This window comes from Mus musculus, chromosome 4 (genome assembly GCF_000001635.26).
Source record: "Mus musculus strain C57BL/6J chromosome 4, GRCm38.p6 C57BL/6J".
NCBI classification, from domain to species: Eukaryota; Metazoa; Chordata; class Mammalia; order Rodentia; family Muridae; genus Mus; species Mus musculus.
Genome location: NC_000070.6, coordinates 66524692 through 66532158, shown reverse-complemented (window position 1 = coordinate 66532158; position 7467 = coordinate 66524692).

Below are 7467 nucleotides of genomic sequence, written 5' to 3'. Positions count from 1 at the left end.
CAAATATATTTTTGGAATTCTGTTCTCTTAAAATTCTCTTTTTAAATTAACATATTACATGCATATATTTGCATAATTGCAAATTAATGTTTAAACATTCATATCAGCCAAAATATAACTGAAGCAGGGAGAGAATATGCACCTTGCCAGTTAGACTTCTCCAGTGTCATAGACATTGTCTGCTCAATTCAATACCACGCTGTGCCTGAAAAACTGTGTCTGGGCACATCTCTATCAACCACAGGTTGTTTTCCACTTGTAAGATCATGCTCTCATCACACAGTCTCCACATTAATCAAGCATGTTTTATTAGAGTGGAATGAGTTTCTTAATGAAAAGTTTCTTAATATAATGCTTTTTAAATGGGCTAGTATCTACCACCCTACATTTCCTCTTGATTGTTTTTGAAGCAATGACATGCCACACATAAAGACATTTTATATCTCCTGCATGACACAACGCAGTGGCTTTCCTGGATCTTGCATGTTTGTTGTACCATGCATATAATATTCTGTGGCTTCTCTTTCATATGGGAATATGGATGCTAGTTCCTGTGTGCTCCTTTACATAGAGGCCAGAGGTCAACAGGATGTCTCTTCCCCAATTGCTTTCCACCATATTTTTGTTAGAGAGTCTTTCACTAAATCTAGATTCTTCTGTCTCCACTGCCCAAACACTGAGGTTATAGGTGGAAGCTAACTTGGGCAACTTTTTACATAGGTTGTTGAGAATAGAACTCCAGTTCTTATGTGTGTAAAGAAACATCTCACAGTTCCTCGTTTCTCTTATATGCATTCTATTTAAAAGGCTTTTCTTAACTCATTCTATCTCCACCTTTTCCTTTAAGAACAACTTCCATTTCTTCTTCAATCTGGTGCTCTCTAAATTATTTTCACTTATATTTGAAAACATTTTTCTTTGGCATGATCTCCTTAGATAGATAGCAAGGAAGTGAGGTGACCCTTAGTGGCTGTTGGAAATGTAGACCATCTGAAACAATATAGACATCAGAATGAGACAAAGTTCATCTGAGATTTTGGAATTATGGTTCATAAAATTGGGAGATGCCTTGATTAGTGACACTTCTTTGATTTTATTTTTTATATTATCAAAAGACACTTATGGAATTCTGAGAAAACAGTGAGATAGGCAGCCCTGGGGAACTGTCTTCATGTCTAGACAATGACATAGGCAGAATCTGTAAGCTAAGAATAGGTGTGTGAGAATTCTAAGCTTATTGAAGGTTTGCATCTTCTAAGAGAAGGAAACTTGGATGACAAATTATGCTTAATTTTGGTTAATTTCATCTTTTTCCTAGTAGCCACTGCCCATGTGTGCAAGCTGTGTGCTTACTCCTTGCAGGAGCCAGGAAACCAAAAAGCATTCTTTTTTCCAAATTTCAGCAATTTATGCACTGTTCACTAATTGCTGCTTCTGGCCAGAGTGGTACAGATGGAGAGGTCAGCAATCAGTGTTGTTACCCTTTCCCCCACTGTTGCAGGCCCCTCTTCTAGCTGAAGTGGCTGCTAGACAATCTGAAGAATTGGTGTGTACCCTTAATGTTTTGAACTAAAATAAAATTATATCATTCTCTGCATCCCTTTCTTCCTCCAACCCCTCCAAGATACTGCCCCTTGAAAATATCCCATGTCCCCACACTCCCAAACTGACATCCTATTGCAACTGATTATTGTTTTAAGCTCATGTGTGTGTGTGTGTATGAATGTGTCCACTCACAGATATACATATAAATATAACCTGATTATTGTCTTTTGTTTTGTTTTGTTTTGTTTTGTTTTGTTTTGTTTTGTTTTTGTGTGTATATGGTTTCAAGGTTGACCACTCTTCAGTTGGCTCAGGGAACATCATGGAAGAAGGGGAGGAAAAATTGTAGCAGCTGGAATACCAGAAAGACTCCCATTAAATAGTTTCTTTACCAATGGCTACATAACCAAGACAGGAACAGTGCAATATCTGTAGACATGTTATTGAATGGAGAAAAATATTTAGGATGTCACAACTAAACAGCAAACTGCAGACAACTTATGACAGCTAAGAGAGGAACTGGTGTTTTCTAGGGATGCCCACCAACCATTATTGGGTTTTCATATATATCTTAGTTAGAGTTTTACTGTTGTGAACAGACACAATAACCAAGTAAACTCTAATAAAGACAACATTTAATTGGGGCTAGCTTATAGGTTCAGAGGTTCAGTCCATTATCATCGAGTCAGGAACATGGCAATATCCAGGCAGGCTTGGTTTTAGAGGAGCTGAGAGTCCTACATCTTCATCTGAAGGCTACTAGCAAAATAATAGCTTCCAGGCATCTACAGTGAAGGTATTATAGCCCACAACCACAGTGCCACACATACTCCTAAAGGGCCAGTCCTACTCCAACAGGGCCACACCTTCTAATCGCACCACTCTCTGTGCTGACCATATACAAACCATTATTGCTTTACATCCAGCTCACTAGTCCCCTCCAAGTCACCCCCTCCCACAATCTTTCCCACATCTTCCTTTCCCTTCTTCTCTGAGTGGCTGGGCTTTTCCTGGGAATCCCCCTATCCTGGTACTTCAAATCTCTGAGAGGCTAGGTGCCTCCTCTCCCAATGAGACTAGACAAGGCAGACCAGCAATGTGAACATATCCTACATACAGGCAACAGTTTGGGGAATAACCCCAGTTACAGTTGTTCATGACTGACATGACTACCAAGCTGCATATATGTTATATATGTGTGATGAAAAAATAGCTTCTGTGATCAAAGCTAAACACAGTCTATAGGTGAAACATAACTAGCTAGAAGCTTGACATTTCCATTGAATAAAATGAAAGCAATTCATTGCATCCATCATGTTTATGACCTCTCTAGTTATGTGACCTTGATCAGGTTGCACAATACTAAGCACAAACATTCTCACCAGAAACAGGCATTCTGCTATTGCTACAGTAACAAATTCTTACATGGCAAGTTAAAAAAAAATAAGTAAATAAAATAAGCATTGAGTTAAGAACACAGTGTATGAACATCAATGAAGTTCTATAAAGACTTAAAAGGAAACAAAAAGATATTTCTGGTACTGAACATAAAATAACTGAAATGTAAAGCTCACTGGAATTATTCACAAACTAGAGAAGAAGAGTCAGGAAACTTGTGGAGCTACAAATCACGGACACAGTTGGGCAAAATTGCCCAAGTCTGCTGAGATTCCAAAGCCTATCATTGAATGGCAGTAAAAGAAGTTATGGTAAATCCCACAACTGGTCAACAACACAAAGTTTATTGCACCCTATAGACCCTGGGCCTGAAGATTTCCATCCCACCAGGAAAGATATAGGTAGCCATTTGAGAAATCCTTGGGAATTCCCAAATCTAAATCAACCTTCTGTTCTTGCTGTGACCACAGTGAGTGACCCTTGTTTCTGGGAAAAGAGAATGGTGGGGGGAGGGCCAAGTGCAATGTAGTATACATGCTATTCCTTTCATTTCAATGCTTCCATGTGTAACATGGAATGTTAAAATTCATATGAATTTTGGTCTGGCATTGGCCTAAAACACACACACACACACACACACACACACACACACACACACAAAACTTGCAGAATTCCATGTAATGTTGCAGCATTGGTCTATGAATCACATTATGAGTAGCAAAAGGCCTAGCCTTACAAGGCCAACTAATAAAATTATAATGACCCTACTTTCTATACTGGAAAAATGGTGCAGCTATTAGGATTATGTGAAGATTAAACAGACTAGTATATAATATGTGCTTACACAGAGTAACAATGTGGTAAATACAGAAAAAGTTTAACGTGACTCTTATATTTCTATCTCTGCCAGCTCCTTTGATAGCCACTCAGATGACTCAGACAAACAGGATGTTGAATTGGGCAGGTCTACAGGATTATACTTAATAGTGTTTCTATCTTGGTACATTTTGTCTTCTTAGAGGCAGGCTAAGTCTGTACCTGTAAATATACTTCATTTTGTTTCTGTCTATAGCTGACTATCTCACAGTAAGATGCCTCTATTTTATCAGAGAACATTAGTATATTGTCTTACATGTCTAAGCCTCATGCCCTAAGTTAGCTTTACTTTAACAGTACATTGCTCAACTGTCAGTTTTGACTATCAGTCTAGACCAGTTTTGTCTCCTACATAAATATTTTTCTTATGTACACAATCCCATAGGTTGTAATTGAGCAAAATGTGGGATCAGGCTACATTTAACCATCTTCATTGGGATTACTCTCCTTCTGGCACCAGCACCATCATTTTGCTATTATTATGACTGTCTCACCATCATCATCCTCCTAAAGGCTAAAGTATAATTGTATTTGATTGGATGTAAGTGAAGCTTTCTGGTATATTCATTTTGTGATACACTGCAATTCTGTTCCTGCTATCTATTCGTGAGTGGGCTAAAACCCTTCAAACAACCTAAGGAGATTAGACAAATACACACTAGAGGTGTGCCAGAAGACTCCCCATAGCTTGATCCTGATAATAAAGAATTATCATTAACACCAGAATAATTCAGTGACTGGACCAAATATGGCTCTCACAGGCATGGTTTCCATTAAGGACCATAAAGTAGGGAGAAATGGGAGAGAAAATCTGTAGTGTATCCTCCTCTCACTAGCATAGGATGGACTAGGCAGGAAAGACAATTTCTGCCTTGAACAATAAGGAGATCTGCTCGAACTTGCTACTGAATTGGTATCAAGCTTAGACATTATCTGAAATAAAAATCATACCTGACATATGCAGTCCTAGAATGAGCACATTGAGTCTTTCCAGCCTGAGATAGCCTCCTCCTCTTTCTCCTCTTTCTCCTCCTCCTCCATTTCCTCCTCCTCTTCCTCCTCTCCATCCTTCTTCTTCTTCTTCTTCTTCTTCTTCTTCTTCTTCTTCTTCTTCTTCTTCTTCTTCTTCTTCTTCTTCTTCTTCTTCTTCCTCCTCCTCTTCCTCTTCCTCTTCCTCTTCCTCTTCTCCTTCTCCTTCTTCTTCTTCCTCCTCCTCCTCCTTATATAGTAAAAAGACTGACAGAGAAAGCCCCACTTCTTCTTTTTCTTTCTGGCAGGTAAGTGGTCTTCCTTGGGCCATGGCTTCAATATTTTAGTGCAAAAATAAAGTAGCCTCACCTGAAGGGCCAATATAGAAGAGTGTATTCAAGGGTAACCATTTTTCTTTTTAAATTTTATCTTATATTTGAAAGTATCTTGGCTGCATATATGTCTTTATCACAAGCATACTGTAACCACAAAGGACAAAAAAATAGCATTGAGTCCCCATGAAAATGGAGTTACAGAGAGTTGTGAGTTGCTATATATGTACTGGGAATTATATCCAGGTCCTCAGGAAGAGTACCCAGTGCTCTTAATCACTGAACTATCTCTCCAGCCCCATATTCAAGGGTCCTAGCTAGTAAAACCATTAAATATTAAAGAAATTTTGGTGGTAGTATAGCATACTAGCAATAGACAGCAATATCTTAGTCAACTGCTCACTGAGAAACAGTCTTAAGAATCAGAAATCCAAGTATTTGGTCATTCATTCACAGATTCATGTATGTATGTTTTTATTCATTTATGCATACAAGCATTTATCTATTCCTGGGTTAATTTGCATAGGGGCCTCCCAAGATCTATTTGAATGCATAAGTACAAGAATTCATTTATTCATCCATGCACAAAGTTATTTATTCATGCATCCATGAAACTTTGATTCACTCTTTCAATCATAGATTCTTAAAAGTACTCATTAATCTGTGCAGAAAATTGCCTTTTCAAACTTACCATACAAAAAAGCATTGGATTAATCTGTGTGTAGAATGAAGATTATTCCCTGACCTAGCAGACTGCACACAGGAAGGAAGGAAAGATAAAACATGACTTTCAAAATTCTAAATATTATACCAATACAAAACATGTGCTGCATGTAAAGTTGGGGAGAAATTCACAGGCAAAGAAGATTTATGTCCATTTGAAGCAGGTATGTGAAGCCATCACTCAAGAGAACATGGTCCTTAACTAGGATAAAGATAGATGTTGGGAACCAGGAGTGTGTTGGCTAATTTTATGTCAAAATGACACAGGTTAGAGTCAATTGGGAATAGGGAACCTCAGCTGAGAAAGTGCTGCCACCTGGCCTTTGGGCAAGCCTGTGCACCATTTTCTTGTCTGATGATTGATGTGTGAGGGCCCAACTTGCTATGGGATGTGCCACACTTGGACCAGCGATTCTGGGTACTACAGGAAAGCAAAGTGAGCAAGCCTTGAGAGCAAACCAATAAACAGGACCCTTCATGGCCTCTATATCAATTCTTGTCTCTAAATTTCTGCCCTTCCTGAGTTCTTTTCCTGACTTCCATCAGTGAGGCACTGTTACCTGGAGACATAGATGAAATAAACACTTAAGTTTTCTCCAAGTTGATTTTGCTGGGGGCATTTTATCACACTAATAAAAACCCTAACTAAGACAATGAATAAAGACATAGAGGAGAATATGTTGAGGAATAACTGAATTATTACATGATTGGAAAACGGAAAATAGTCAGGCACTTTAGGCTAAAAACAGTTTGGAAGGCAGATGGAAGCCGTTTCACAAAAGACCTAGGACACCAAATTACGATAATTCAAGCTGGTTGTGTAGACAAACAAGCTTCTGAAAGGCTTTGGAGAGAAACTGTGCTATCAAAAATGAGCTGAAGGCATCCCTTGAGGAAGTGCCTCAGCAGTTAAGAGCAATTGCAGCTGTGCAGAAGACCAATTTCAGGTTCCATCACCTACATGATAGTATCCAACCTTTTGTAAATTTAGTGCCAAGGGTTGAATGACATCTTCTGATCTCCACAGGCACCAGGTATGTATGTGGTGAACATGTGTAGATACAAGCAAAACACTCACATACATGTAATATAATATAACAATAATAGTGTGCTGACGGGATTCTATTTAAGTAGTCATAGGTAAGAAAATAAGGGTGAAATAATGTGAAGAGTGGGGGTGGGGCAGAGGAAGAAGAAGGGAGAAGGAAGAAGGCAGGGGAGTGGTGGGAAGGAGAGATTGAATTCAATAATGGTGAGAAAGAGAAAAGAGGAACCCGCTTCCTTGAGGTTTCTAATCGTATGTGTCCATGAATAAGATGCCATTTGGACTTAATGAGGATGCAACAAAGAGGGATTGGGCTGGAAGAAGAAATGAAGCTTGCTACTCTGTAATGTCCTTGAAAGCAGAGGTGAGTAACTTTGGGCTCAGCGTGAACTAGCCCAGGAGCCTCTTCTTTCTAACCACCCTTGAGCTGTACCCCTCAGCCTCAGTTTCTCTCAATTCTTTGGAGCAACCAGGCCTCTGGCAACCAAAGAGAGGGACAGGATGGTACAGTGGGGAGAGTTGAATTACCCCAACGTGACCTCTGTACATTGCCTGCTTCTAGCACCTCATTTTCTGATG